Raw genomic sequence first — 8,936 nt, 5'->3', positions numbered from 1 at the left:
GTATAGAGGGTGAAGAGAAAGGGTGACAGAACAGTTCCCTGGGGGGCGCCGGTGTTGCACACCACCACCTCAGACTGACAGCCCTGCAGTCTCACATACTGACGTCTGTCTGTGAGGTAGTTGTGGATCCAAGCCGTCAGGGATTCCTCCACACACATCACTGCTAGTTTGTCAGCCAGCAGTGATGGCTTGATGGTGTTAAATGCACTGGAGAAGTCGAAGAACATGGTCCTCACCATGCTCTGTGGCCTCTCCAGGTGTTAGAATAGGTGGTTGGCGGGGCGCTTAGGTGGCGTAGCGGGTTAAGCGTCGACCATGTAACCGCAGGGTTCCCGGTTCGATTCCGGCCGCGGACATATCCTGCATGTCATCCCTTCTCTCTCTCTCACCCATCCTTGCTGTCAAAATCTCTACTGTCTCTATCGCAATAAAAATGAAAAATATGAGTGGGACTGCCCAACTCAGAAAAAATAAAACAATTAAAAGAATAGGTGGTTGGCATGCCAATGAGCGACGTCTTCTTGGTTGTTGCTTCTTCAGGGACAGAGGTTACCAGCACGTGACCCCTGTTGGAGAACAGCCTTTACCGCTGTCTCAATTAGACTTAAACTTATTAGCACAATCACATAGCAAACTAAAAGGACTTTAATGAGTGACGTCTTCTTGGTTGTTGTTTCTTCAGGGACAGAGGTTACCAGCACGTGACCCCTGTTGGAGAACAGCCTTTACCGCTGTCTCAATTAGACTTAAACTGATTAGCACAATCACATAGTAAACTAAAAGGACCTTAATGAGCGACGTCTTCTTGGTTGTTGCTTCTTCAGGGACAGAGGTTACCAGCATGTGACCCCTGTTGGAGAACAGCCTTTACCGCTGTCTCAATTAGACTTAAACTTATTAGCACAATCACATAGCAAACTAAAAGGCACTTAATGAGCGACGTCTTCTTGGTTGTTGCTTCTTCAGGGACAGAGGTTACCAGCACGTGACCCCTGTTGGAGAACAGCCTTTACCGCTGTCTCAATTAGACTTAAACTTATTAGCACAATCACATAGCAAACTAAAAGGCACTTAATGAGCGACGTCTTCTTGGTTGTTGCTTCTTCAGGGATAGAGGTTACCAGCACGTGACCCCTGTTGGAGAACAGTTTTTACCGCTGTCTCAATTAGACTTAAACTTATTAGCACAATCACATAGCAAACTAAAAGGCACTTAATGAGCGACGTCTTCTTGGTTGTTGCTTCTTCAGGGACAGAGGTTACCAGCACGTGACCCCTGTTGGAGAACAGCCTTTACCGCTGTCTCAATTAGACTTAAACTTATTAGCACAATCACATAGCAAACTAAAAGGACCTTAATGAGTGACGTCTTCTTGGTTGTTGCTTCTTCAGGGACAGAGGTTACCAGCACTTGACCCCTGTTGGAGAACAGCCTTTACCGCTGTCTCAATTAGACTTAAACTTATTAGCACAATCACATAGCAAACTAAAAGGCACTTAATGAGCGACGTCTTCTTGGTTGTTGCTTCTTCAGGGACAGAGGTTACCAGCACGTGACCCCTGTTGGAGAACAGCCTTTACCACTGTCTCAATTAGACTTAAACTTATTAGCACAATCACATAGCAAACTAAAAGGCACTTAATGAGCGACGTCTTCTTGGTTGTTGCTTCTTCAGGGACAGAGGTTACCAGCATGTGACCCCTGTTGGAGAACAGCCTTTACCGCTGTCTCAATTAGACTTAAACTTATTAGCACAATCACATAGCAAACTAAAAGGCACTTAATGAGCGACGTCTTCTTGGTTGTTGCTTCTTCAGGGACAGAGGTTAACAGCACGTGACCCCTGTTGGAGAACAGCCTTTACCGCTGTCTCAATTAGACTTAAACTTATTAGCACAATCACATAGCAAACTAAAAGGCACTTAATGAGCGACGTCTTCTTGGTTGTTGCTTCTTCAGTGACAGAGGTTACCAGCACGTGACCCCTGTTGGAGAACAGCCTTTACCGCTGTCTCAATTAGACTTAAACTTATTAGCACAATCACATAGCAAACTAAAAGGCACTTAATGAGCGACGTCTTCTTGGTTGTTGCTTCTTCAGGGACAGAGGTTACCAGCACGTGACCCCTGTTGGAGAACAGCCTTTACCGCTAGCACAATCACATAGCAAACTAAAAGGAACTTAATGAGCGACGCCTTCTTGGTTGTTGCTTCTTCAGGGACAGAGGTTACCAGCACGTGACCCCTGTTGGAGAACAGCCTTTACCGCTTTCTCAATTAGACTTAAACTTATTAGCACAACCACATAGCAAACTAAAAGGCGCTTAATGAGCGACGTCTTCTTGGTTGTTGCTTCTTCAGGGACAGAGGTTACCAGCACGTGACCCCTGTTGGAGAACAGCCTTTACCGCTGTCTCAGTTAGACTTAAACTTATTAGCACAATCACATAGCAAACTAAAAGGCACTTAATGAGCGACGTCTTCTTGGTTGTTGCTTCTTCAGGGACAGAGGTTACCAGCACGTGACCCCTGTTGGAGAACAGCCTTTACCGCTGTCTCAATTAGACTTAAACTTATTAGCACAATCACATAGCAAACTAAAAGGCACTTAATGAGCGACGTCTTCTTGGTTGTTGCTTCTTCAGGGATAGAGGTTACCAGCACGTGACCCCTGTTGGAGAACAGTTTTTACCGCTGTCTCAATTAGACTTAAACTTATTAGCACAATCACATAGCAAACTAAAAGGCACTTAATGAGCGACGTCTTCTTGGTTGTTGCTTCTTCAGGGACAGAGGTTACCAGCACGTGACCCCTGTTGGAGAACAGCCTTTACCGCTGTCTCAATTAGACTTAAACTTATTAGCACAATCACATAGCAAACTAAAAGGACCTTAATGAGTGACGTCTTCTTGGTTGTTGCTTCTTCAGGGACAGAGGTTACCAGCACTTGACCCCTGTTGGAGAACAGCCTTTACCGCTGTCTCAATTAGACTTAAACTTATTAGCACAATCACATAGCAAACTAAAAGGCACTTAATGAGCGACGTCTTCTTGGTTGTTGCTTCTTCAGGGATAGAGGTTACCAGCACGTGACCCCTGTTGGAGAACAGTTTTTACCGCTGTCTCAATTAGACTTAAACTTATTAGCACAATCACATAGCAAACTAAAAGGCACTTAATGAGCAACGTCTTCTTGGTTGTTGCTTCTTCAGGGACAGAGGTTACCAGCACGTGACCCCTGTTGGAGAACAGCCTTTACCGCTGTCTCAATTAGACTTAAACTTATTAGCACAATCACATAGCAAACTAAAAGGACCTTAATGAGTGACGTCTTCTTGGTTGTTGCTTCTTCAGGGACAGAGGTTACCAGCACTTGACCCCTGTTGGAGAACAGCCTTTACCGCTGTCTCAATTAGACTTAAACTTATTAGCACAATCACATAGCAAACTAAAAGGCACTTAATGAGCGACGTCTTCTTGGTTGTTGCTTCTTCAGGGACAGAGGTTACCAGCACGTGACCCCTGTTGGAGAACAGCCTTTACCACTGTCTCAATTAGACTTAAACTTATTAGCACAATCACATAGCAAACTAAAAGGCACTTAATGAGCGACGTCTTCTTGGTTGTTGCTTCTTCAGGGACAGAGGTTACCAGCATGTGACCCCTGTTGGAGAACAGCCTTTACCGCTGTCTCAATTAGACTTAAACTTATTAGCACAATCACATAGCAAACTAAAAGGCACTTAATGAGCGACGTCTTCTTGGTTGTTGCTTCTTCAGGGACAGAGGTTAACAGCACGTGACCCCTGTTGGAGAACAGCCTTTACCGCTGTCTCAATTAGACTTAAACTTATTAGCACAATCACATAGCAAACTAAAAGGCACTTAATGAGCGACGTCTTCTTGGTTGTTGCTTCTTCAGTGACAGAGGTTACCAGCACGTGACCCCTGTTGGAGAACAGCCTTTACCGCTGTCTCAATTAGACTTAAACTTATTAGCACAATCACATAGCAAACTAAAAGGCACTTAATGAGCGACGTCTTCTTGGTTGTTGCTTCTTCAGGGACAGAGGTTACCAGCACGTGACCCCTGTTGGAGAACAGCCTTAACCGCTAGCACAATCACATAGCAAACTAAAAGGAACTTAATGAGCGACGCCTTCTTGGTTGTTGCTTCTTCAGGGACAGAGGTTACCAGCACGTGACCCCTGTTGGAGAACAGCCTTTACCGCTTTCTCAATTAGACTTAAACTTATTAGCACAACCACATAGCAAACTAAAAGGCGCTTAATGAGCGATGTCTTCTTGGTTGTTGCTTCTTCAGGGACAGAGGTTACCAGCACGTGACCCCTGTTGGAGAACAGCCTTTACCGCTGTCTCAGTTAGACTTAAACTTATTAGCACAATCACATAGCAAACTAAAAGGCACTTAATGAGTGACGTCTTCTTGGTTGTTGCTTCTTCAGGGACAGAGGTTACCAGCACGTGACCCCTGTTGGAGAACAGCCTTTACCGCTGTCTCAATTACACTTAAACTTATTAGCACAATTACATAGCAAACTAAAAGGCACTTAATGAGCGACGTCTTCTTGGTTGTTGCTTCTTCAGGGACAGAGGTTACCAGCACGTGACCCCTGTTGGAGAACAGCCTTTACCGCTGTCTCAATTAGACTTAAACTTATTAGCACAATCACATAGCAATCTAAAAGGCACTTAATGAGCGACGTCTTCTTGGTTGTTGCTTCTTCAGGGACAGAGGTTACCAGCACGTGACCCCTGTTGGAGAACAGCCTTTACCGCTGTCTCAATTAGACTTAAACTTATTAGCACAATCACATAGCAAACTAAAAGGCACTTAATGAGCGACGTCTTCTTGGTTGTTGCTTCTTCAGGGACAGAGGTTACCAGCACGTGACCCCTGTTGGAGAACAGCCTTTACCGCTGTCTCAATTCGACTTAAACTTATTAGCACAATCACATAGCAAACTAAAAGGCACTTAATGAGCGACGTCTTCTTGGTTGTTGCTTCTTCAGGGACAGAGGTTACCAGCACGTGACCCCTGTTGGAGAACAGCCTTTACCGCTGTCTCAATTAGACTTAAACTTATTAGCACAATCACATAGCAAACTAAAAGGCACTTAATGAGCGACGTCTTCTTGGTTGTTGCTTCTTCAAGGACAGAGGTTACCAGCACGTGACCCCTGTTGGAGAACAGCCTTTACCGCTGTCTCAATTAGACTTAAACTTATTAGCACAATCACATAGCAAAGTAAAAGGCACTTAATGAGCAACGTCTTCTTGGTTGTTGCTTCTTCAAGGACAGAGGTTACCAGCACGTGACCCCTGTTGGAGAACAGCCTTTACCGCTGTCTCAATTAGACTTAAACTTATTAGCACAATCACATAGCAAACTAAAAGGCGCTTAATGAGCGACGTCTTCTTGGTTGTTGCTTCTTCAGGGACAGAGGTTACCAGCACGTGACCCCTGTTGGAGAACAGCCTTTACCGCTGTCTCAATTAGACTTAAACGTATTAGCACAATCACATAGCAAACTAAAAGGACTTTAATGAGTGACGTCTTCTTGGTTGTTGCTTCTTCAGGGACAGAGGTTACCAGCACGTGACCCCTGTTGGAGAACAGCCTTTACCGCTGTCTCAATTAGACTTAAAGTTATTAGCACAATCACATAGCAAACTAAAAGGCACTTAATGAGCGACGTCTTCTTGGTTGTTGCTTCTTCAGGGACAGAGGTTACCAGCACGTGACCCCTGTTGGAGAACAGCCTTTACCGCTGTCTCAATTAGACCTAAACTTATTAGCACAATCACATAGCAAACTAAAAGGCACTTAATGAGCGACGTCTTCTTGGTTGTTGCTTCTTCAGGGACAGAGGTTACCAGCACGTGACCCCTGTTGGAGAACAGCCTTTACCGCTGTCTCAATTAGACTTAAACTTATTAGCACAATCACATAGCAAACTAAATGGCACTTAATGAGCGACGTCTTCTTGGTTGTTGCTTCTTCAGGGACAGAGGTTACCAGCACGTGACCCCTGTTGGAGAACAGCCTTTACCGCTGTCTCAATTCGACTTAAACTTATTAGCACAATCACATAGCAAACTAAAAGGCACTTAATGAGCGACGTCTTCTTGGTTGTTGCTTCTTCAGGGACAGAGGTTACCAGCACGTGACCCCTGTTGGAGAACAGCCTTTACCGCTGTCTCAATTAGACTTAAACTTATTAGCACAATCACATAGCAAACTAAAAGGCACTTAATGAGCGACGTCATCTTGGTTGTTGCTTCTTCAAGGACAGAGGTTACCAGCACGTGAGCCCTGTTGGAGAACAGCCTTTACCGCTGTCTCAATTAGACTTAAACTTATTAGCACAATCACATAGCAAAGTAAAAGGCACTTAATGAGCAACGTCTTCTTGGTTGTTGCTTCTTCAAGGACAGAGGTTACCAGCACGTGACCCCTGTTGGAGAACAGCCTTTACCGCTGTCTCAATTAGACTTAAACTTATTAGCACAATCACATAGCAAACTAAAAGGCGCTTAATGAGCGACGTCTTCTTGGTTGTTGCTTCTTCAGGGACAGAGGTTACCAGCACGTGACCCCTGTTGGAGAACAGCCTTTACCGCTGTCTCAATTAGACTTAAACGTATTAGCACAATCACATAGCAAACTAAAAGGACTTTAATGAGTGACGTCTTCTTGGTTGTTGCTTCTTCAGGGACAGAGGTTACCAGCACGTGACCCCTGTTGGAGAACAGCCTTTACCGCTGTCTCAATTAGACTTAAAGTTATTAGCACAATCACATAGCAAACTAAAAGGCACTTAATGAGCGACGTCTTCTTGGTTGTTGCTTCTTCAGGGACAGAGGTTACCAGCACGTGACCCCTGTTGGAGAACAGCCTTTACCGCTGTCTCAATTAGACTTAAACTTATTAGCACAATCACATAGCAAACTAAAAGGCACTTAATGAGCGACGTCTTCTTGGTTGTTGCTTCTTCAGGGACAGAGGTTACCAGCACGTGACCCCTGTTGGAGAACAGCCTTTACCGCTGTCTCAATTCGACTTAAACTTATTAGCACAATCACATAGCAAACTAAAAGGCACTTAATGAGCGACGTCTTCTTGGTTGTTGCTTCTTCAGGGACAGAGGTTACCAGCACGTGACCCCTGTTGGAGAACAGCCTTTACCGCTGTCTCAATTAGACTTAAACTTATTAGCACAATCACATAGCAAAGTAAAAGGCACTTAATGAGCAACGTCTTCTTGGTTGTTGCTTCTTCAAGGACAGAGGTTACCAGCACGTGACCCCTGTTGGAGAACAGCCTTTACCGCTGTCTCAATTAGACTTAAACTTATTAGCACAATCACATAGCAAACTAAAAGGCGCTTAATGAGCGACGTCTTCTTGGTTGTTGCTTCTTCAGGGACAGAGGTTACCAGCACGTGACCCCTGTTGGAGAACAGCCTTTACCGCTGTCTCAATTAGACTTAAACGTATTAGCACAATCACATAGCAAACTAAAAGGACTTTAATGAGTGACGTCTTCTTGGTTGTTGCTTCTTCAGGGACAGAGGTTACCAGCACGTGACCCCTGTTGGAGAACAGCCTTTACCGCTGTCTCAATTAGACTTAAAGTTATTAGCACAATCACATAGCAAACTAAAAGGCACTTAATGAGCGACGTCTTCTTGGTTGTTGCTTCTTCAGGGACAGAGGTTACCAGCACGTGACCCCTGTTGGAGAACAGCCTTTACCGCTGTCTCAATTAGACTTAAACTTATTAGCACAATCACATAGCAAACTAAAAGGCACTTAATGAGCGACGTCTTCTTGGTTGTTGCTTCTTCAGGGACAGAGGTTACCAGCACGTGACCCCTGTTGGAGAACCGCCTTTACCACTGTCTCAATTAGACTTAAACTTATTAGCACAATCACATAGCAAACTAAAAGGCGCTTAATGAGCGACGTCTTCTTGGTTGTTGCTTCTTCAGGGACAGAGGTTACCAGCACGTGACCCCTGTTGGAGAACAGCCTTTACCGCTGTCTCAATTACACTTAAACTTATTAGCACAATTACATAGCAAACTAAAAGGCACTTAATGAGCGACGTCTTCTTGGTTGTTGCTTCTTCAGGGACAGAGGTTACCAGCACGTGACCCCTGTTGGAGAACAGCCTTTACCGCTGTCTCAATTAGACTTAAACTTATTAGCACAATCACATAGCAATCTAAAAGGCACTTAATGAGCGACGTCTTCTTGGTTGTTGCTTCTTCAGGGACAGAGGTTACCAGCACGTGACCCCTGTTGGAGAACAGCCTTTACCGCTGTCTCAATTAGACTTAAACTTATTAGCACAATCACATAGCAAACTAAAAGGCACTTAATGAGCGACGTCTTCTTGGTTGTTGCTTCTTCAGGGACAGAGGTTACCAGCACGTGACCCCTGTTGGAGAACAGCCTTTACCGCTGTCTCAATTCGACTTAAACTTATTAGCACAATCACATAGCAAACTAAAACGCACTTAATGAGCGAGGTCTTCTTGGTTGTTGCTTCTTCAGGGACAGAGGTTACCAGCATGTGACCCCTGTTGGAGAACAGCCTTTACCGCTGTCTCAATTAGACTTAAACTTATTAGCACAATCACATAGCAAACTAAAAGGCGCTTAATGAGCGACGTCTTCTTGGTTGTTGCTTCTTCAGGGACAGAGGTTACCAGCACGTGACCCCTGTTGGAGAACAGCCTTTACCGCTGTCTCAATTAGACTTAAAGTTATTAGCACAATCACATAGCAAACTAAAAGGCACTTAATGAGCGACGTCTTCTTGGTTGTTGCTTCTTCAGGGACAGAGGTTACCAGCACGTGACCCCTGTTGGAGAACAGCCTTTACCGCTGTCTCAATTAGACTT

The sequence above is a fragment of the Nansenia antarctica genome (genome assembly GCF_963989245.1).
Source record: "Nansenia antarctica genome assembly, chromosome: 13".
In the NCBI taxonomy this organism is placed as follows: Eukaryota; Metazoa; Chordata; class Actinopteri; order Argentiniformes; family Microstomatidae; genus Nansenia; species Nansenia antarctica.
The sequence above is the reverse complement of the archived record's forward strand: the minus strand, read 5'-3'. Positions refer to the sequence as shown.